This window comes from Pholcus phalangioides, unplaced genomic scaffold (genome assembly GCF_987345545.1).
Source record: "Pholcus phalangioides strain wild (caught in Gottingen) unplaced genomic scaffold, Ppha-v1.0 ptg000016l_1, whole genome shotgun sequence".
NCBI lineage: Eukaryota > Metazoa > Arthropoda > Arachnida > Araneae > Pholcidae > Pholcus > Pholcus phalangioides.
In genome coordinates, this window is record NW_028301609.1 from 7,677,885 (window position 1) to 7,703,063 (window position 25,179).

At 35.9% G+C, this 25,179-nt stretch overlaps 1 pseudogene across 1 annotated transcript; it reads right to left on the minus strand.

Moving 5' to 3' along the window:
* On the minus strand, positions 1-25,179 carry LOC149074977 (uncharacterized; annotated as a pseudogene). Its single transcript, XR_016194316.1, has 2 exons — positions 25,062-25,179; positions 1-2,813 (listed from the first exon to the last, which is right to left on the minus strand). The product of XR_016194316.1 is annotated as an uncharacterized LOC149074977 (transcript).

Genomic DNA, 25,179 nt, shown 5'->3' on the forward strand with positions numbered 1-25,179 from the left:
CTCAATATAACAATATTCTACGGACCAAGAAAAAAATATTGTGGTAGAGGGATTAAAGAGGCAACATTATCGTTATTAGTGATCAAATTTATGCTACTGTTGTAATTTTTTCTATATCGGCATTGTTAATATCGGAAAATGCACTTTTATGTATTTATTCATTACAAAAAAAAATTGTAATTGATTAGTTATTTATAAAATTCACTTAGATGTGTATTGTCCCTGTAAAGAAGTTTACCGCATAGCGCTTTTATGTTGTACAGAATGTAGCAATACAAATAACTTTAGCTTTTGATGATCATTTAGTGCAAAATATTGATGTTATTAGACGCCTGCAGAACAATGAGAACAAGTGACGAAATTAAATTCAAAACGATTTTGAACAAAATATAAAAAAAAAATATTGTTATAGCGATTTTAAAAATCTCCTAAAAATATCGTTATAGAGGATGTCGTTGCACCGATAGTTTTGTATCAAGGATTTTCTCATTGGGGAGGGGGTGCATTCAAAAAAATATTTTTTTCTTCCTGAAAGGGTTTTTTTTTTACTGAAAAAATACACCATAATCTTTTCTCAAAAAGGTGCACAGAATTTTTCGGGGGGAGGAGGGGGGGGGGGCACTAGCATGTGCGGCCATGGACTCGGCCTGAAGTCTCTGATTTCCACTGGCGTTCCATCTCGGACTTTGATGAACCGGTCTTGGGGTTTTCATTGTCACTAGGGAAGGGTGTGTCTTCACAGTCCTCTTTACTTCAACCGATCTAGTTTATCCGATAGCTCACTTGGAGAAAACATATCACACCATTCGTCCATTATAGTGTTCCTTAAGGTACAGAACAAAATTTTAGAAAATGATGCTAGGATTATTTTTCTAAGGTAAAAAAAAAAAGAGAGAGACTTCTAACTTTGGCACGGAAAGGATTCTGCGACAAAGGGTGTAAAAGACTACCAGCCCACAGCATTTATATCAAAGCACCATAATATATATAGTTTAATTTTAATTCAATGAACAGGCAGGGGGGGGGGGAAATAAATGGGAACATTGAGATAAGCTAAACACTATCAACCATCCTTATATAATGATTTCAGTGACTTGCCAAAGGAGTAGTAGTACAAAAGTGTACTAACACAATCTTTATAGGTCTATTTTCCAATGGTTTCTAGCCCCATGTCTTCTTTGAAATGACATATTTCACTTTCAGAAATGAGGCACCACTTCAAGAAATTTTCAGTCGCTGTTCTGTCGCGATCTTGCAACAAGTGTCTTGCACTAGGATCCTTAAGATATTTTATGATGAGCGCTTTACACTCGTACATATCATTTTCTGAAGGCAGTGTCTCTTTCAGAAAACAATCTGTATCATCCAGGTTATTGATTGCCGAAGAAATAAATGAGATGCTCTGGATACCAGAAAAAATGAAGACTCTTTTCTGTGCTTCTGTCATTAAGTTCATAACAAGCTTCACATTATCAAAATCATGAATATCAAATAATTCACAAAAGGTATCCTCACGTGCAGAGGAATATTCCATCATATGTTCCACAAAGCCCATTTTGTAGTTTAAAGGACTAGCACACCAGACTTCGCTGAACAGTTTCTCTATTACTCTACCTTTTCCAACATTGAAGATTAAATCACCCATAAAATTGACATAGTCATTTTCATCCATGAACGAGAACATCACAGAAATTGTTTGCAAGAGATATTTTTTGCCAGGGCCAATCGAAAACTAGAATCTGTGTTAAAACATTATCATATTTTTGGAAAACTTCTCTCTGTTGTTCAGAGTCATTCATCTCCCCCAGCAGAAAAAAGAAAATATCTAAATACCCATCTTTTCTTCCGTAATATTCATTATCATCATCGTTGTCGTCACAATCTATGGATTCAAACAAGCGATCAATCCAAACCATCATATTTGTGTTTTTCTCCTCTTCATTGAGTTTTGGCCAAAAATATTTTGCTGCAAGCTTATTGCCTGTCTGAACTGACAAATCAAACATATTTCGATACATAGAATGATTGCATTTATATATATTGTAGTCGTCGGTCTCCCCTATAATCTCAAACAGTCTTGAAAAGTCATTCTTACAAAAGCAAAGCCAATACACCACAAGGTGTGCATCATACTTGTGCTCCCAGCACAACCCGAAGGTCGTCTCAATATTTTTCTCGCGTCTTGGCATCTTTTTCCACTCTTTCTTAACAAGATTTTCTATACATGCATTTGAGATAGTCATGAACATTCTTTGATCCTTCTTTTGGTGCTTGTAAACAGATCTGATTGTTTCTGATACGTTGACTGTACCTTCACTGGTCCAACAAATGCGTTTTGATGAACGTAAACCCAGGCGGAAATACTCTGGATCAATCCAACCCAAAAAGTTTTGCCCGATATGCATTACATATCGACTGATTTCTCGTTCTAACAGTTTCGGTAATCGGAAGGTGAGTAATTTACTCAACACTTCTTTTTCCATAACTGGAAAGTCATGATAACGAAGAGTAAAATCATGATCGTGATCATTATCCCTGCAGTGATTCATAAGTGGGAAATTGATACAAAAGACACAGAGATGATTTATATTTTCAAAATCTTCATCCCAATAATCATCGTCAGGGTCACACTTGTGCCTGCAGTAGATAATTCGCAGGTAGCACTGTAGCTCCCACAATTTGACAACGATTCTGGTTATCACAGCACTTTTCAATGATGGTGCATAAGCACTGGTAACAAAATCTTTGCCCTTATCCATTTTCTGACAGAAAATATTTTTCGTTACATCACCACAAATTCATGCAAGATGCAACTGAAAGAGAAGAAACAGAAATATAGCTAACTTGAATCATCAGAATATCCTCCACAAAGAACAATGGACTCCACAAAGAACAATGGACTCCACAAAGAAACACTGGATCCATTAACAAATTAATACATAGGCTATACTTCCTTAACCCTTTCACTACTGGCAGTACCAATAATTTTCTATAATCCCCTTGTAACATCCCTTAGCATTCAAATATGTCAATTAATAAAATTCAGTCAGATGTTTCGTCCCCATAAAAGGGTTTACTGCATTCACTTTTGTGTTACGCAGTAAAACAATCCTTTCAGAAAATGTTCCCCAACAAATGCATAAAATACAAATTATGACTTTCTTTAACCCTTTAATTGGCAAGCATTGAAATATCCAGGGAAGAAAATTTTTGAGGGGTTATATTAAGCAAATGAGGAACCCTGAATGCTATTGCATGACAAAAAATATTATTGTCAATATTTAAAATAATAGATGTTGCACTTCAGTGTTTTTATATGATTTCAAATCTATGTAAATCATATAAATACAGTGTGTTTATATGATTTATATAGATTTGAATTGTATAAAAATGTCATTGATTGTTTACCAACTTACTTTTGCCAAAATTAGCTCAAAATATACAAAATGCTTTTATTTTAAAAATATAAGAAACTTGTGTTGTTCTCAAGCAACATGGCCAAATAAAGGGTTAAAGTATCACTAGAGTCAAAAAACTTACTAACTTAAAGACTATGTTTAAAACGCCATGATTTGCAAAGTGATCTGATTTTTAAATTTTCATCTTTTATAAAAGCCCCATTTCTTGTGGTACCAAAAAAAGCAGGTTTTAGAATCAGTTATGCCACTTTTTCAATGAAAAATCTACCCATTGTATCATTACAAAACTTTAATAAGATATATTGCCATGATATTTTTGGGGTTATGAACCATAAAGTTTTATCACATGTATTTGTATAATTACAGTGTTTTATAGACAATATGCAGGATGAAATTTCCAAAAATTCACGGTACAGCAACAGATTTGGGTGTAATGAATACTATTATGAGCATATCATAGTCCTTTCTTTAAGTTTTGATTCATAACCTCATGACCACTATAATATCAAACAAATTTTGATTGAAATTTGATTTAAAAATGACTTTTCTATAGAAAATGACAGTTGCAGGGGTCAGCACGGATCATGGCCTCAAAAATAGTGAAAATAGTGACCAAATTGTTTAAAAAAGTGAGCAAATAGTGACCAAAATGTTTAAAAAGTGACCCAATAGTGACCAAAATAATTTTAGAAAGAGACCAAATGGACAATGAATTTTGATTATTACCAAATTGAATGAATTGAAATTGAATTTAGTTTTCACTAAACTTTGTATTTCAATGGAGCTCATCGAAATTGCTTTTTTTACATAATAGTGTGAAATAAATCAAACTCGAATGCATTCTGCTAACCAGAAAAGTTTTGAATAACTTATCAAATTTATCAACAACTATGTGTGAGAGAGTAACATTACATCCTTTCTAAGTAACAGTAGCAATGCCTTTCCCCTCCCCATAGGGGCCGTTAAAGTATTACGTCATCATAGATGGGGGGGAGGGGGTTTCCGATTTGCTGACTTTTGATGACAAGGGGGGAGGTTGAATAACGCTTACGTCATCAACCACCCTTTATGAAAATATGAGTTAGGATTTAGGGGGGGCAGAGCTGATGACGAAATTTTGCTGACAGGGGGGGAGAGGGGTCAGCGTTTTGCTGACGGGAGGGGGGGGGGTCAAAAATGGCTAAAAATTTGCTTATGTAATACTTGAATGGCCCCCATATTGCTATCCACAACCCATCTTAAAATCAATTTAAGCCGGAAAAACTTCAAAACGAGAAAACATTTTCACATTCAAAGAAGGAAAAAAAATGAAATAACACAAAATTTGATGAGAGAATTTGTCCCATCTACATTCTAGTGGATTTTTCATTCATGTTATGCTATGAATGACAGTATACAAAATGTACTTTTTTTAACTAGTACAAATTGATTTACATAATTAGGTTTGTATAATATCTTCCAACAAATTTTAAGAAATTTACTATAATGATTGATTTAAAAAAAAACTAAAATTACATTTTAAACAATATTTTAAATTATTAAATTAAAATATTACTTAAACTACTGAATTAAATAAATTATTTAAATTATTAAATTAACTAAATTATTTTAATTGTTAGGGGCCGTTCAAGTATTACCTCATCATCGATGGGGGGGGGGGTTGGTTTCGATAATGCTTACGTCATCAACCACCCTTTATGAAAATATGAGTTAGGATTCAGAGGGGCAGAGCTGATGAAGAAATTTTGCTGCCAAGGGGGGGGGGGGTCAAAAATGGCTAAAAATTTGCTTACGTAATACTTGAACGGCCCCTTATACGTTGAGGGAGGGCAATCCATCCTCCCCCCAACGTCAATGGCAGAGCCTACTGATGTATACATGATGTATATCAATTGTCATCTGCCGCACCTCTAAGACCTTCAAGTCTATCTGCACCTATGGCTGGACTGGGAAGGGTGGGTGGGTCTACTCTTTTACAGGCAGAGGGGGCTCCAAAATAATACCCTCCCTTGGGCGAGGGAGAAAATAAATCAGTTTTGAAATTGGTTTTTGAGAGAAAAATTTGTAAATACATATTTTTCTTTTTTTTTACACACAACATACACCCCTAGCAAAAAAAACATTTACTACTTTACCCAGAAACAATATAATTTTGCCCCCCCCCCCCGTAATTTTTAACAGAAAAAGACTCCGCGGTCTTCCCCGGTAAATTTCCCATGAACCTTGTAAGCACCAACGTGGCGACTTTTTTCCGCGCCAACCAATCGCCGTTTTGCGGCGGTCAATTCAAGATGGCTGACAAAGGCCACATAAAATTACAAAAAAATATATAATTTATAACATGAATCAACCAAATATGCGAAAATCGATAGAAATATATCGGGAAATACGGAAAATTAGGATAAAATGAACACAAAATTCGAATCAACGACATACGGGGTTTATAAATGCGGTTGATACAGTTTATGGATGCCGCTGTCAGGGCTACCTATTTTAATGCGAAAAAAAGTCGCCACGTTAGCTCTGACTCCTCCCGTAATTTTCAACGAACAAAAACAGTGAATTCACCCCCACCCGGGGCACCCGATTTACCATGGCCGTAATACGATATTTTTTCTGGAGGGGAAACGTAATTTTACTGCCCCTTGACTGTGAAATTCGATAATTTTGCAAAGGAATTTATTTCCTTTTCTTAAATATACCATTCCATCAAAAATTCCATTCGAGGCATTGCCCCCCCCCCCGTGTTTTGGATTTGATCACGGTATGTAGCAACCCGCACCGCAAGTACGAACGAAAATTTACTATCGCCCGGGGCCGGTATCCATTTTTTTAACGGAAAAAGAGTAAACTCGGCACCCTTCCTCGTTCAACACCCGTGGAACCAGACCCCGCCCTCTCCTATTGCGGTCATAACAGCGACTCGAGACAAAAACGTTGTAATAACTTCCGAGGTCTAAAAAGGCTTTTTTTACACAACACCGAGAATGGAGCGCAATATGTCGATATTAAGTCAACAATCAGCATCGTGAAGATGCTCTAAATTAAGTTACGACCAGAGGCGGATAAAGGTCAGTTATTGACGGCCCCGGGCATAAAAAAAAATTAATATTACGCCCCTTAAATTAGGAAAAAAGTATAAAGTAGGGGCCAAAGGCGCGGTCGCTGTGCCCACCGTTAAATCCACCTCTATGTACGGCTCGCATGCACATTAACTGAGTTTTCATCAGCCTGATGACCAATTTTCATCTTATTTGGTTAAACTAAACGTTGAATCCGAAGGTTTTAACAACTGGCTGTTGCGAAGATATATTTTGGAAAGAGAAAATTCAACTGCCCCTGCGGGGAATCGAACCCACTAGACTACAGAGGCAACGAATCTCTCAATCTTTCCTTGGAGCTCGTGTACACTGAAAAGGACCGTACATGGACGGCCAGACCAGACTCAGGCCAAGCTCACAACTGCTGACGCTGCCACCAGATGGCGACTTATGGAAGGATGACGTCACTTTCCGCTACCACACGAAGGTTTTTAACAACTGGCTGTTGCGAAGATATATTTTGGAAAGAGAAAATTCGACCGGAAAGTGAAAGGACGTGGGTTCGATTCCCAGCAGGGGCAGTTGAATTTTCTCTTTCCAAAATATATCTTTGCAACAGCCAGTTGTTAAAAACCTTCGTATGGTAGCGGAGAGTGACGTCATCCTTCCATAAACGTTGAATTGCAGGATTCTGTGATCTTTTCATAAATAGTTCTCCTTTCGATCATATCTGGGGCTACGGTTTCTTGCTGAGATTTAAATCCAGTTAGAAAAATAGTACGAATTTTATTTCTAGATAGATCGCGTTTTTCAGTCGGATGATTTTTTTTTTATTGTAAGTAAATTCAAAATACTTGCGAGCTTCTTTAACGTTGGCCAGCTACAAGTGAAATTCAATTCTCCAAAGCGTACTAATAATACGCTTAATACGTATTAATAGTACGCATCTTTAATAGGCGCGCTTTGGTATTCTCCCGCTGCGCGTAAGTTAGTTTCTGCACGGGCTCTCTTTATAAACTCGCTCAATGTAAATGAGCCTTTAAATCGTCATTTCAAATATTAAAAAAAATTAATAAAAGTAACGATAGAACAAACGACAAATGTAACTTGCTCGATGCTCCAAGAAAGGAATTCGGCCCTTAGGACTAAAACTTTTTAAAACAAATAAAATAAAGGATCAATTTTAAAATAAGATGAAAATGAAAGAATGAGTGGGGAAATAAGAAAGAATGGTAGTAGAGGAGGGGAAAAAATTCTTTGTTGTAAATAAGCCTTTTACGCTATTTTTTTCCGACCGGCTTTTCCATAAAATGACGACTCTTTAACTACAAGTATAAGGAGCTTTCTTTCCAAGCGCCTTGAAATCAAGTTATGCTGACGTCACACGGTATGCTCCCGGGAAGATAAAGACGCCTTCATATATATATATAGGGGTTCCTTGTACGATCGTAGTTCAATGAAGGGAGGGAGAAAATTAGCGACCTTGAACCGGTAAAGTTCCTCCTTGAAGAAAAGAAAAACACTGACAGCGGAAAAGAGCGCGAGACTTAGGTTTTCTTGCTAAAAAAAGTGGAAAAAGTGACCTGGGCCCGAAAATAGGTAATAAAAGTGACCAGCTTCTAAAAAAGTGACTTTTAGGGAAAAAAGTGACCCGTGCCGAGCCCTGCAGTTGTTTTGATAGTAGTTCAAAATTTACTATTGTTTTCACATACTACTATGTTCATAAAGTTTCAAGACTTATTTTATTATGGAAGAATGAATACATATAGAACCTGTTTATTTGGTGTACCTTCTAAGTAACTACCCTGAGCAATTATGCCATTGTTCATACAAAGATATGAATATGGATTGCAAGCCTTTTTTTTTTGTCACATCCTCTAGTGCCTTCGTCGCTGTACTTCTTTGGAACCTGAGAATCATTACCCCTCAAGTAAATTTTTTATCCGAGGAAAAGGTCACATGGGGACAAGATCAGGGGGGAGCAAGTTGGTTGTGGAAATATCCGAATGTGGTTTGATGGGCAATCTGAAACCAGGAAGGATCCGCAAGTACTTAAATGTTGGCATGATTCTATGAGACGCAAGTAACTAGACCTAGACTAGATCTTTAAAATGCCAAGCCATAGATGTTCTTTCATGATAATGCGCCGACTTACAGGACCCTCCTGGTGTCAGATTATCTGTCAAAACACAGCTGATAAAACTTTCAAGTACCAGGTTACAAATTTGCTGTGTACTAATTTTTTTTAACTTTAAAAAAAAAAATTTAAGCTTTAATTAGAACTAAAATGACCTACCTAAAAATTTGCATAACTATTTCCTTTTTTCATAAGATGGTAGGTAGTGAAAAGGTTAATGGTTAATGCAAGCCTCTGTCTCTCTCTTGAAAAAGTCTCTCCTGCAGAGAGCAGACAGCCTTCATCTACATACTTACATAACGTGAAAATTCAAGCACATTCACCGCCTTCATTTCAAAATATGGAAGAGGGATAGCAGCACGTGCAAGAACACAAAACAAGCTATGAAACTATGAAAACATCAAGATGAGCATATGCATACACACAACACGTTCCAGCACATACTGATTCATGAGCAATTCCGCAGAGGAAGGTGTACACGGTGCATACTATCATGAAGAACTTAGTAGCATAGTGAAAGTCTATGAGACATATATTGATGACCAAGAGTTAATATGAAGCAGCCATACTGTATTCCAATTTCAATATTAACTTTTATAGCTCAGATTGAGTGACAGTCAACATTTAAAATAAGTTGAAAATTAGTTAATAATTGAAAATTAGTTTCAGTCATGACTTCACGATCTCAGCAATATACAATCAACGAGTTGAAAGGGATAGACTAAGTACCAAAGAAAACATTTTGTGCTATGAATTTTCTGATGAGTTGGTGCTTATATTGTTTTCAACCAAATAACTGAAGCTATTATTATTCCAGTCAAGAACCAAGTAAGGAATGCTGTTTGCTTTCATACAGTGAGTGGCACATACACATGTATATATTGTTACTTTGCAGTACACATACAAGACTAGCATAGAATTTTGTGGATTCTTTAAAACTAAATAATCTTATGGCCTTAGGCAACTTTCACTCAAGCATGGGAAAAACGTCAAGCCCGAACATTTGCTTATAGAAATATATTGTATACCCGGTTGGTTTTTTAAATTTCAACATTTGTTAAGAATTTCAATTCAGTTTCCTTAACTCAGAGTAGGGAATAGAAAGAAACAATAGACAGTTGGTATTAATACCTTGGTATAATATCGATCACTCTTGATGTCACTCCGCCTATCACATAAGTTAGTAAAGGTCAGTGCCAAGATACTTTATATACTGGTGTATAAGCATACAAGCCCCTCCAGGGCGCCAAAAGTTTAAAACCTATGCATAGCTCCCACCCCTAAAATTTAGAGGCAAAAACATATGCTTCTAAAATGCAAAAAGGTACAACGGAAAATAAAAACTTCAAAAATCTTTGTTTTTTACATCTTCTCATTTTCTTACAGTCTGCACTTTGCGAGACAATAGCATTTTTTTAATAGTAGATTAATAGCTACTGCATGGGTTAAGGCGGCACAGAATGAGTAATCTTTTCTGTCTGCTGGCCAAATATGCGAGAAGACGATCATTCGAGGGCCACAAACTAGTGTAGTAAGTGGCCTTTGATTGGTAATTGTGTAGACTGATATTCTTTGGGTGGAGGATTAAAACACCTTTTATGCATTGCCTTCTTAATCTTTGTGTGGGCTGCCTTAGATGAACTTGCATAGCAATCTCTCCATCAGTTTATCCAACTGGTGTAGAGGGCTTAATGCATTACTCTACTAAGAGCCCATGATGCCACTAAGACAGTTTTCACTGGCTGTATGGAACTCAGGGGGCTGTATTTGGCTCATGGGAAAGTGTGTACACTCCTGTTGTAATGGGTATTTGTAAAACTCTGAGTGAAGTTTTTGATCCCCAAAAATTGACCTGTATATGTTACAGTAAAAGCCAGAAATGCGACGCTTGTAAATGTTTCCATTTCAGACATTTACCAAGTCGAAGCCCGTTTTTAATGAACAAATCAACTATCATGAACCCATTAGTTTCTGAACATATAATTATAAAATATTTATAATATATGTTTAAATATTTTAATATTTAATTATTTAATATTTTATTATAATTATAAAATATTTATAATTAATAACAAATACATTAACTGTCATGAACTTATTGGTTCCTGACACTAATTAAACTAATAATTATTTACTCCTGATGCTGATTAAGCAATAATTAATTGCCTAATTAATCCACTCTGACCATCAATGGTCAATTGATTCATTGAAAACAAGTTTTAACTGTTCAAATTAATTTTCTGCGAACAGTATAAAGTTTAAATCAACTAATTAATTAATGATAATTGGTCATTATTTTGTTAGCTTCAGGAAGTATCGATCATTGCATGTGTGCTCAAGAAATAACCTTAGTCAGTGTTACCAAACGACAGAATTATGGGTTAGGTTTTTTTAAACTACTTCTTTTTAAACTTCATTCTATCAATTCATCTGAAAATATAATAATAAAAAAAACACTCCCTTCCATATCTCCAAAGATTAATAAGGTTGTGCACCTATTTTAAATGATTGAAAAATAATAATAATCATAGAAAAGTAACTGCTCACATCAACTTTAAATTTTTCTTCCAGTTTAAGTTTGGGGGGGGGGGGGAAATAGGTCTGCAACAAAAGGTACGAGAGAAAAGACCTTCCTCAACATGTATAACAGAGCTCCATATACCACTTACAGTTTCATTTTTATTCAGGCAAGGAAAAAAAAAAACAGAAATATTAAGATAGTAATACAAGGTAAGGGAATAGGGTATGCCAATGTGACTTGTGATAATAAAAAAAGGAATGATAGGTCTATACTGTAAATACAATCATCGAAGGTCTACTTTCCAATGGTTTCTAGCCCCATGTCTTCTTTGAAATGGCATATTTCATCTTCAGAAATGAGGCACCATTTCAAGAAATTTTCAGTCGCTGTTCTGTCATGATTTTGCAACAAGTGCCTTGCACTAGGATATTAAAGATATTTTATTATGAGTGCTTTACACTCGTGCATGTCATTTTCTGAAGGCAGTGTCTCTTTCAGAAAACCATCTGTGTCATCCAGGTTATTGATTGCCGAAGAAATAAATGAGATACTCTGGACACCAGAAAAAATGAAGACTCTTTTCTGTGCTTCTGTCATTAAGTTCATAATAAGCTTCACATTATTAAAATCATGAATATCAAATAATTCACAAAAGGTATTCTCATGTGTACAGGAATATTCCATCATATGTTCCACAAAGCCCATTTTGAAGTTTGAAGGACTAGCACACCAGACTTCGCTGAACAGTTTCTCTATTACTCTACCTTTTCCAACATTGAAGATTAAATCACCCATAAAATTGATGTAGTCAGTTTGATCCATGAACGAGAACATCACAGAAATTGTTTGCAAGAGATATTTTTGCCAGGGCCAATCGAAAACTAGAATCTGTGTTAAAACATTATCATATTTTTGGAAAACTTCTCTCTGTTGTTCAGAGTCATTCATCTCCCCCAGCAGGAAAAAGAAAATATCTAAATACCCATCTTTTCTTCCGTAATATTCACAATCATCATTGTTGTCGCCACAATCTATGGATTCAAACAAGCGATCAATCCAAACCATCATATTTGTGTTTTTCTCCTCTTCACTGAGTTTTGGCCAAAAATATTTTGCTGCAAGCTTATTGCCTGTCTGAACTGACAAATCAAACATGTTTCGATACATAGAATGATTGCATTTATATATATTGTAATCATCAGTGTCCTCTATAATCTTGAACAGCCTTGAAAAGTCATTCTTACAAAAGCAAAGCCAATACACCACAAGGTGTGCATCATACTTGTGTTCCCAGCACAACTTTAAGGTTGACTGAACATCTTTCTCGCGTCTTGGCATCTTTTTCCACTCTTTCTTAACAAGATCTTCCATACATGCATTTGCGATAGTCATGAACATTCTCTGATCCTTCTTTTCACAATCGTAAACAAATCTGATTGTTTCAGACAAGTTGACTGTACCTTCACTAGTCCAACAAATGTGTTTTGATGAACGTAAACCCAGGCGGGAATACCCTGGATCAATCCAGCGTAAAAATTTTTGCCCGATGTGCATTACATATCGACTGATTTCTCGTTCTAACTGTTTTGGTAATTGCAAGGCGAGTAATTTACTCAACACTTCTTTTTCCATAACTGGAAGATCATGATAACGAACAGTAGAATCATGGTCACAGTAATGAACAGTAGAATAACGACCGTTGCAGTCATCAGTAAGCATGAAATCGATACAAAAATCACAGGAATGATATGTATCCTTAAAATCTTTGTTGTTATCACTGCCTTCATTGTACCTGCAATTTAAAGTTTGCTGGGAGTAATGTAATTCCCACAGTTTGACAACAATTCTGGTAATTGCAGCACTTTTCAATGATGGCGTATATACATAGGTAACAAAATCCCTTCTTTTATCCATTTGACAGAAAATATTGTCTTTTACTCTTCACCACGAGCTCAACCAAAACTTTATTCCTTGTAAGGTGTCACTATAAAAAAAGAAACAAATATCAACTCTAAGCACTCTTTCAGAAGGAACAGATATTGCTGACTAACAAATTATTACATAGGTATTAGTGCATAATAATGCTGCACTCCCTTAATGCAATTTCTGGTAAGAGACATCAGAGATGGGACAAATATTCGTCCACTATTCAGTATTCGGCCGAATATCTATGTAAATCCAAGCACATACAAACTAATTTTAAAAATATTAACTGGAATTTTTCATATAAATTAAAAATTTGCTGATTATATTTTATTGTGTGGTGTAAAAAATGAATTTGTATACCCCTTTCTATAGAATTCTAGTGCAATAAGGTGGAAGTGAGCATGAATTACACAAGTTCATTAACTGAAGGATGTATCTAGACAAGAAACGTATTAATCTACTGAAAGAGGCAAAAGGGGGCAAAGAACGTTTAAAGAGGGAAAATAAGAAAATAAGTTGTATATTTTATGATGCATTACTAATTGAGAGTAAATACTGGTTGACATTTTCGTGATTAGATGCGAAACTGTGTGACATGAGTTGAAAAAATAGATTCTTTAAGTTATATTAAAATACAATATAGTAGAACTTGGTTAATTCGAACTTTGGATAAAGCAAACTTCCCTTGAGTTTTCTATCTAAGTTAATGTTAAAATTTCTTGTTTAATTCAAATTTTTTGCATGATTCAAAGTTGGAGGGAAAAAATTATGATTTTTATATCAGCGAATTTAGTTTGGGAAAATTCTAAAGGAAGTCACACAGACTTGGTTTTATTTGACTAACACGCAACAAATTTTCAAAACAAATGCTTTCTTTGATAATTTAATGCCTATTTTGATATTGATCAGCTGGAGTGCATCGAGAACGTGTACCACTTGATATTGATTAAGTTGAACGTATGGATCAAGGTGTACCATTCAAAATCTGTATCTTTTTATAGTCAAAGTACAAATTATAATGCGTTATTGAATGTATATTGCATTGATAGCATAAGAATGACAAGCAAAATTTGGAAAACAGTTCCGTAACCGATAATCATGAATTGTTGCCCTTAAATAAGGATTTGAGCACGGCCAAGAAATTCTGCAGTGATGGTGATTCCAGAACAGTAGCTAAGATCAATTATTATAATTATAAATAATTAAAATTTGGGAACGTTTCGTAACTGAGATAAAATTTTAATAACTTATAACTATTATCCCCCCACCCATGTGAATGTTGATGATTAAGTTGCAATTTGTAACCTTTTTTGCAGGTCCAGGATAGATTAATTGTATAATTCAAATTTCAGATAAATCAAACTTTTCTCTAGTGACTCTCTACTTTGAACTAACAAAGTTCGACCGTGTATCATCGTTAAATTTGATTGGCAGTATCATGATAATAAAAATCTTTCAATTAACACAGTTTTTTATATTTATTTAAATGATGAATCGCATAATTGAAATTCAATATCATTTAAAATTACTAATAATTTAATTTTCAATTAAAAACACCAATTTTATTTACAATTTCTATGAATTTCAAGAAAATTAATATTCAGCCACTGAATATTCGGTACTTGGCCAAATCACTATTCGTCCCATCCCTAAGAGACATGAGATTTTCTTAAAATATCCATATACAGTGATACCTCGACTGCCCCTGTGGTGGCAGAGTGGTCATGGTGACAGACTTGCGTCGCGAGGTACCGGGTTCGAACCCCACCGTCACCACAGTGGTGGTCAGCTAAAATTGGTTTCTTGTAGTTCCCAACTTCAAGGCGCAAATACGAGCCAATCTCCCCTTTAAAAAGTCTCGCCACAGAGAGCAACATACCTAAAAACAGTACAAATGCAATTCAATCGTAACACATCGCTCACTTCCCTTCTGAAATATAGATGGCAGCACTGAAAAAATCAAACAACACTACATATGCATTCAGACTGTTAGGTACACACACAGTTACACTTCTGGCACAACTCACTAGGTAGTAAATTGCCCATAGATGGTGATAGACCTGAGTTGTGCTCGGTTTGAAAGAAAGACACCTCGACTAACAAACGTCTTGGTTTATGAATTTTTTGAGGTTTTTTGCCTCTTCTAATGAACACGGATTAGGCTAACATAAAATAGCCGAGTCACGATCTAAATTCGAGCACCAATTATCATTAAAATTTCTGTCACTTGAGCCTGATCAACTCAGGTTCACCTCTGAATCTTTCTATATGTACCTCCATTTCTCTTTCTGAAAATTTTTAAACTATTTCATGTAAAATCATAGCTGCCAACTTTAGCGAATGAAAATTCCAGAGGTTTTTGCACGGATCCAAATGCTATAACAAAAATAAATGTAAAAGGGATATTTTTAAAACAATTTTGGGATTTTTCACTAGTAAAATGGAAATCTTGGGAATATTTTGCTTTTGCAAAAATCGTGACACCATGCAAGTCATGGCAAATCAGTAGGTTAAAGACCTTGGGTTAAATTACCTGTCATTATTACTCAAAAATCAAATCTCGCAAACCAAAATCTCCGTTGGGCCAGAAACGGGACATAAGGATTAAGCAGATACACACGATTGTGCCAATTTTGGATTTCGAAAGGCTAGATTGATGCTTGCCAATTGTGTTTTCTCAAACAAATAAAATATTTTTTTGTGATTTGACGGAATGGTGACAATTTACACAACGCTTATGAAGCAGCAGTTTTTTCCCAAATGTAAGAATTTTTTTACAATCATGGGTGAAATTCAGGAGATATAAGAATTTTTCGGGAGTCCGGGAGATAGAGTAGAAATTCGGGAGACTTGGCAGTATGTAAAATGATTCAGCTAAGAGGCAATGCATTGAAAAAAAAAGTAGGCTAGGTTTTTAGAGCACACGTTCTCTCAGTGCAAGGCACAGCATTAAACTAAAAATAGTCTGGATATTCTAGGAGCTAATCTTTTCCATCTACATATATCAGACACAGGAATTTGCTGACCAAATCACAAATGGCAGCAAACTCGACTGGGTTGCCTTAACACCAGTTTCAAAAGACTAAAGCTGGTGTTAGTACTATACATAGTGTAAAATGAAAAGATCTTTAGCATCTACTTGTTAATTCTCATTTATACAATTTTGACTTACAGCCTCGGCCAGTTTTTGCCTTTATCACAGTGCTCTCTGGTGTTTCAAAAAAAAAAAAAAAAAAAATTTAAATTATGGGCAATTCCTAGAATGGATTAAATCAGTGTTTACGCCCCACTGGTGGGGGATGGAATGGTCCAGGGGGGTGATACAAGCAATGGATTTAACATAGGATCCTATGGGTTCACTTGAGTTGGGGGCGATGAGAGAAAAAAAAATTCTAAAGATGATGGCGATGGAATGAAAAGCTTGGAAAACTATGAATTAAATGATATTCTATAGGAACCCACGTTTCAGCTAATGAACATGATTCTGTTGTCATCTTCTTCGTTAGCTGAGGTGTCCCTGTACCAGAGTTGGGACAGTTTCATCTGAAGCAGAAAAAGCCATGGGAAAGAAACTAGCTTCCCTTCAGTAACTTATCACGTAATTCAGATTTTACACTCTATATATAGTGAATGCATGTTTTTTTATAACATCAATTAAATTTAATTATGTATACAAATCAGGGTTGTGTGGTTTAAACCAGTTCGGTTTTTTTCAAAAAGTCAAATAAAAGTGGCTTTAATATAATTTTTTCCTTTTTGATCCCGGTTGTGACAAGTGGTTTGTCCCAAGATGCCTGCCGCTGCTCAATTTGGAGCTGAATATGCCTGTTTCCGTTTCCATTCACAGCTGAAGATATGTCTTCACTTTCATTTGCAGCTGAAGACATCTGCCTCAGTTTCCCATTCACAGCTGAAGATATGTCTTCACTTTCATTTGCAGCTGAAGACATCTGCCTCAGTTTCCCATTCACAGCTGAACGTCTGCCTCCATTTCTAATTCGTAGCTGAATATGTCTGCCTTCACTCAGGCATGGGGTGACTCCAAAGAGCCGAATATGGGAAAATTGGTTTGGTAATATGTGGAACAATCCAACGAACTCACGCAAATTGCTCCTCCCAACACATCATCCTGGATCAAAAATCACGTATAGAAGATAAGTATCTATACATCTATACAAGTGTTGTTGGATGGATCCCGTTTTAACAAATACCGTTATAGCAAAAATCTATTTTATAACGAACACTTTTCTAATACCCCAGATAAGTTTACATAACAACATTTTGAATAAACCTGGAATTCCTTTATAATGAATTATTTCTCCGGTCCCTTAGAGTTCGTTATAACGGGATTCAAAATATGGCATTTAAATATATCACATATAATATACAAAAATATAGGCATTTTTTTTGTATACCTCAATATAACGGGTATGATGACACTAAATTTCGACAGTTTTTCGGCAATTCACTGAAAAAAAATACCCCAACTTTATAGTGGTGCTTATTCCCGCCAAATTATAATGGGAAGAGGCTTGCTAGATTAGCATTACGCAACGCGTTGGACAAGTAAATACGGGACATTGTTAAAAAGAAAAGAGATTTGTCGAAGAAATCGTCTAAAAGAGGTAAATAAAATCATTGAATATTGCAATGCATGAAAATTAATGGATACTCAAAATCACAGTGAACAGACCCCCAGGGGGTCTATTACGCTCATGTCGTTATGCCCGCGTTTCAAACGTGTTTGGGGTTTGCGGTGCATTGTGGGATAGATTTACGTCACCATCGCTAAAGGTTGATTTTTCTCACATCGTTACTAGCGATTTTCGTTATCGACATCGCTACGTAAAATGTTAATAGACCCCCAGGGGGTCTATTAACAAACCTTATTAACCTTAATCAAAAATTCCGAAATATGTATAAAAAAAGGGAAAATATATATGCATTAAAAAATACACCATGCAAAAAAAACGAATGTGTTTTTAAAATACATGTTTTCTATTAGTGCATATGTATTTCATTTTTCCCAAAAAATATCCCCTCATATATATGTATACAGCATATGCAAATAACTTCTACATATTTTTTATTCAGGCATTTCTTTAGTTTTCAGTTTGTTGTAGCTGCTCAATAACGAAAATAGCAGTAATAAAAGAATTTCCACACTATTTCTAAAAACAAAATTAACATTTTGAGACATCTCGAGAAATAGCCTTACAATAAAACAGTTAGTAATCGTAAAATACTTTATAAATATGTATTAATTCACTAAATTTCACATACCGGGAAAAAAATCGATGTTATGAAAATATTACGAACCATATTTATTTGGAAAATTATAAAAAAAAAGGTGAGTTTAAGTAAACCTTCAAAAATATGCACTTATACTGGAAATTCTTTGATTTTATGCATTTATATGCATTAATGCCAAATTGGGTTAATGCATATGCACATATGCATTTGCATATAATCCGGGCTCTACTCATGACCTTCCTTTGTTTTCTTCACAATCAGATAACTTTTAAGCACAATCCGAAAGTTAAATGAAAATTATTTTCTGAGTTTGGGAGAAGTTACGGCTAAATAAGAACGGTTAAAGCAGTGGTTCTCAACCTTTTTTTGTCCATGGCCCCGTTTCACCCATTTTTCATTCCTGTGGCCCCCCTTGCGAACATGAATAATTTTCTACTCCCCCTTCCTTTCTCCCCCCCCCCCCGTTTTCCCATTAGAAGATAGTTATTCAAAAATTGTCTGAAGTATAAATATTTTTGAATTTAATTTATGAAAATAACGAAAAAGCAAAATAAACATAATAGAATACAGTAAAAATAGAATAAATCCCAAAGGGTCTGTATCATCGTAATGTTACTTTTTGTGAAGTTTATTGTTTTGTGTTTTTCTCAGTTTGATTTGTATGTTTTATGTGTTGTGTCAGTCCAATTTTAATCAATGTAAACTCTGCGCTTGAAGACGGCACAATGTCATCAAGTTACTGTACTGGATGAAATTTTTATTATTTCCAAATTAGTTTTTTATGACATATGGCATTTTACTGGCGAACCATTGGTCCTAGAGGCATACTTCCAGTTGGAAAAAGTACCCGAATAATGTGTAGTACTCAAATTTTTCACTGAGGTATTCCAAGAAAGTTGGAAAAAAACAGCATTAAATGAGGGGGAAACCATTTTACCCTCATTGAATGCTGTTTTTTCGCAAATTTCTTCAAGTTTTTGAATTCGCATATCTCGGTGAATATTGCACTTGGAAACGTGAAATTATTTTAGTTGGCATCGGGAAAGACAGACATATCTGGGTTGGACACTTGATGTGGATACTTTTTCTAGTTGGGTATGTCTCTAAGATTAATGGCTCACCAGTAAAGTGCCATTCGCCCTGTTACCCATGCAGCAAATACACGTAAAAAATTAGCTTGAGACGAAATACAGTCAACTCTCATTGTAACAAATACCATTACAACGGGAAAAATATCGTTTTAACGAAAACTTTTCTAATACCTCGGATAGGTAGGAACAATATAAAAATCTGGAATTCCTTTGTAACGAAATTTCGTTATTACGAAGTGATTTCTCGGGTCTCTTGGAGTTCCGGTCTAATGGGGTTTGACCAAAGTGTATTAATAAAGGGTCTTTAATACGCTTTGGGTTTGACTGCATTTCCCCCAAAAAAAATCGGACATTTTTGTTGTCTTAAGTAAAGTCTACGCTGCCGCCCCTTACAATGTGTCAGGGCCTACTGTCACCCCCAAGTCGTAAAACCACCGAGATTACATGAACCACTTTTTTTATTTCCTTCTTCCTCATGTTAATGTTACTCGAATAGGGAAAAATTACGAAAGAGATATTCTATGCACATTTTGTTTGAAATTCAATTTTTTTAGTCAGAGTGACTAAAAAAATTTAATGTCACAAATTTCTTCGTGGCCCCCGTATCAGTAGCCGTGGCTCCCCTTTTGCAAGATTTTCATCAGTGGCCCCCTCTGGAATATCCTAGGGCCCCCGGTTGAGAACCACTGGGTTAAAGAACTGCCGTGTATGTGTGATTCCGTCTCTCGAAAGTCGTATAAACGGGGTTCTCTCCCCACTGTATTTATTTTCTTCTCTTCATTTCCCCTCTCTTCTGATCTGGGGACCACGTAATGTCTGAATCTGAATGGTTTTGCGCTACAACACTGATCTTTATCTATCTATATTGCTCTAAAATAGAATTTTTTAACCCCGGCATCTGATGACAACCCGGTAACTTTAGGTCCTTTCTACTCCCAGGGTTATATAACTAAATCGTTTCACTTTAATGCGCGTCAACAAAACAATCAGTGAATGGTCATATCCTTGGCCAACGCCAGCCCCCATCTGTTCTTTGTCTTTTTATGAGAGCAAAAGACCTATTCCAGAGAAGTCAGTCCCTGGAAAACTTATCTTTCCAGTTGAACGTAGCTATTTCCTTTTTGAAAAAAAGGAAAACATCGATCTCACAAATGGCGGAATCTTTTTAGTGCTAGTTTTTTCTTTCACTCCCTTCTTCGTTTGAAGCTGAAGCTACTGCAGGAAAACAAGAAACGGGCTTTGCCCCACAAGTGGTCATTTTTTTTATCTTAACTGGTGGGGGAAATGGAAAGGCTAGCGGGGCAAAATCCCTCCCCCCCTCAGTTAACATGTTAAAAAAAGGCCTGCTCTGAACGTATATCTCCGTTTTTCCTTAAACCTCACTGTCTTTGTTGGATGGGCATAACAAGGATGGGCATAACAAGGATGGGCCAGGGCCTCTCCCCTTTCTTTACGGGAACACTCCCAAAGGGATTAAGCCCCACCGCACTAAGACAAGTGTCAGAATTTCTGGCGCCACGTTGTGTCTGTGGTCAACTTCGAAAGTCAATAATTCTTTGCAGTGCAACATTTTTTGAATAGCGCAATCGGAATCATGAAAAAAAAAAGGGTTAACCAAAAAAAGTACATTTATCTTCAGTCTTTCGGAAATCATAATATAAGAGATCATAATATACAATAAAAAATTAACTACAAAATCAACATAATCTTTTGAAGTTCTTGAGGAGTCGAGGTTCTTGGTTCTAGTCGAGAGGCTCCTGAACCTTTGAAAAAGTATCCTTAATTTTTGTTTCCTTTTTTTTAATCAATATTATAATTTAGTTGTTGTTCGGGCCCATGGGCCGGATACAAGTTTACGCCTATGCAACTGTACATATAAACTTACATTAGAAATCATCACATCAGATCGTAAGTTACTTCCGGCCAAGCAGGAACTAACCCAGAACCTCATATTTGTTCAGGGACCTATTACGTGAGACGGCCATGTATGAAATCCCCGGGTCTAGGTCAATTTGTCAAGTTCAACTTGTCGCAGGACAATTCGTCGCATTCAATTTGTCGCAGCGTCAATTCGTCGTGCTACAAACTCGTCGTGGTACAAATTTGCCGTCACTGTATCGTCAATTTGCCGCGAAAAATTTGAATTGCTTTATAATTCATATGTTTGTTGTGATCTTATAAATAGGGTAGTTGCTTTAGGCGTAGAAAATGGAACAAATTTTTTTTGGACATTGGAACGTACATCAAGATACTAAATTGGGATCCAATAAATTTATAAAATTTAATTTTCACCATATAAGCCGCATTTCTGTCGGGATTTCCATTCCTTGCAGTGAGGGGCGTTGGGGAGCTCACCCAAATAATAAATTGGGATCAAATAAATTTTGAAAACTTAGTTTCCTTTGTATAGGCCGCGCTTCCCGCTTTCTGTAGGGATTTCCATTTCTTGCAGCGAGGGGCGTTGGGGGGTGCACATCGAGATAATAAATTGCGATCAATGTGGCCGTCCCAGCACGATTTCCGTAATTCACTATTAAATGCATCCATGCAGAGAATATATCTTTAAGGAAATTTTTAAGACAATGTAAGTTTTATGTGTAACAGCTGCGAAAAGTCTTATTTTCAAATTATATTTTTACAATGCGATGCACATTTCAAATCACTTTGTATTATCACATTGAAATAATATTCAAACACTCCGACCATAGGCGACAGAAACTAGGGGCTGATACCATTTGAGCCGCCCCCCCCCCCCACTCCAATAACTCATGAGTATACAATGTAATGCACCATTTCGCTTCCTGATTACGGGTTTGGGTCCCTTATAAACGGAATGAATGGCGATTTTCGCCCCCCCCCTCATCAATGTTTCCTTCATGTCGGCACCTTTGACTGGCCAAGGATGCTGGAAGTTTTGGAACTTGTGGGTTCTTGTCTTGATCTTGAAGTAGGAAATTTTGATTGATTTCTGAATCATTTCTCTGGGTGCTCATACCCATTCCATAAAGTACCCTGCCCACCAACAGTATCTCTGTCTCTGACACCACTGCAACTGTCAATCGATTTTTGATATTTTTTTCAACTCTAAATTAACAACTCTCCACTAAGAAGAATGAAATCAGACTTTTAATTAGCCCATTGTATGTAACTTCATGTGCATGACACTCATACGGCTCCAGTCAGCAATTAGTAAAAATTTCTTCTTACAATACAAGTGAATTAACATTAACAGACAATATAAGATTATATTCAGAGGTATATTTCATGGGTGAGGAGGGGGGGGGGTTGTCTCAGTTTTGCTGACGTACGCCCCCCCCTACCCAAATGAATGAGTACAGAATCATTTAGCGCAGAAATACGGGACTATTTTTTTTGTTCCGTGTATTTGCTATTAAATACTTTAACGCCCCCCCCTACCCAAATGAATGAGTACAGAATCATTTAGCGCAGAAATACGGGACTATTTTTTTTGTTCCGTGTATTTGCTATTAAATACTTTAACGCCCCCCCCCCTACCCAAATGAATGAGTACAGAATCATTTAGCGCAGAAATACGGGACTATTTTTTTTTGTTCCGTGTATTTGCTATTAAATACTTTAACGCCCCCCCCCTACCCAAATGAATGAGTACAGAATCATTTAGCGCAGAAATACGGGACTATTTTTTTTGTTCCGTGTATTTGCTATTAAATACTTTAACGCCCCCCCCTACCCAAATGAATGAGTACAGAATCATTTAGCGCAGAAATACGGGACTATTTTTTTTGTTCCGTGTATTTGCTATTAAATACTTTAACGCCCCCCCCTACCCAAATGAATGAGTACAGAATCATTTAGCGCAGAAATACGGGACTATTTTTTTTGTTCCGTGTATTTGCTATTAAATACTTTAACGCCCCCCCCCTACCCAAATGAATGAGTACAGAATCATTTAGCGCAGAAATACGGGACTATTTTTTTTGTTCCGTGTATTTGCTATTAAATACTTTAACGCCCCCCCCTACCCAAATGAATGAGTACAGAATCATTTAGCGCAGAAATACGGGACTATTTTTTTTGTTCCGTGTATTTGCTATTAAATACTTTAACGCCCCCCCCCCTACCCAAATGAATGAGTACAGAATCATTTAGCGCAGAAATACGGGACTATTTTTTTTTGTTCCGTGTATTTGCTATTAAATACTTTAACGCCCCCCCCCTACCCAAATGAATGAGTACAGAATCATTTAGCGCAGAAATACGGGACTATTTTTTTTGTTCCGTGTATTTGCTATTAAATACTTTAACGCCCCCCCCTACCCAAATGAATGAGTACAGAATCATTTAGCGCAGAAATACGGGACTATTTTTTTTGTTCCGTGTATTTGCTATTAAATACTTTAACGCCCCCCCCTACCCAAATGAATGAGTACAGAATCATTTAGCGCAGAAATACGGGACTATTTTTTTTGTTCCGTGTATTTGCTATTAAATACTTTAACGCCCCCCCCCCTACCCAAATGAATGAGTACAGAATCATTTAGCGCAGAAATACGGGACTATTTTTTTTTGTTCCGTGTATTTGCTATTAAATACTTTAACGCCCCCCCCCTACCCAAATGAATGAGTACAGAATCATTTAGCCGTGTATTTGCTATTAAATAATTTTTTTGTCCCGTATTTGCTTAAACGCATGTCCCGCATTTTTATATGGTCAGCTGTAAGCAAACCGTGGTTGAAGAACCGTTTAGCCGCCTGTGTCTACTGACGTGGATCCGCTATGGTACGCTTGGCGAAGTTTTGTACTTGGCGATATAAGGGGGACCGGTCTCTGCACTCTACCCGAATAATAATTCTCTGAATTACGTTCCTTAATTTAGTAACATGATATAGAGACAGCATTATCGTTTAAAATGTTATCTGTACACATACTGATTGGAAAAAATTATTCATAGTGGTAAATCGTTATAAATTATTATACTCAGTACAAACATAAATCACTCTACAAAACGGTTTTTTTTTTAAATCTTGCATGTAAATGCCTTTATTCTAATCTTAAACTCATCTCAATATAAGAATATTATTTAACTGGTAAATCTATCTATCGCGATGTTTTCAAGACATTTTGAAATTCGCTCAATATTTTTTTTACACCTCGTTCAAAATCGACGTCAATATATATTTAAACGTCTCCAGATTTTCCCCTTCTTAATTCGTTTAATAACATTCATATTTTGTGATATCACTTAAGTATTGCTACTTTCTGTGCAGTACACAGAAGCGTAATGCAGTAAACACCATTACACACACACTATACTCTGCGCACTAAGTACAATATAAAAAATCAAAGTAAATTTTATTAATCAACAAATAAATTTTTTCTAATCCTTGAGTGCATAAAAAAGATGTCAACAACAATGCCACATTTAGTGGCATTTCATTCTCATGTGTGACACAAGGAAACCAATTGTCTAATTGATGATGTAAATAAAAGGTAACTTGTTCTTGATTTCGACTAAATATCAAGACGGTAGATTAAATGTGTTAAAAACATGGTAATATATGATGATGATATTTTTGATAGTCGTTTTGCAAATTCACATAGCGTCATTGAACTTCAATAGAAAATCATTTTTTAAACGTAATAATTCAGAAAATTTCCCCGCGCCAATATCATGTGCGTGTATAACCTACCTTTTTCTCAAATATTTGATGAAAGTAAAAAGAATCCGGATGAATTAAGAAAAAATGTAGCTTAGAAAATTATAACAACCGACTATTATAGACAACCGACGCTCACTTCTTCTTCTTC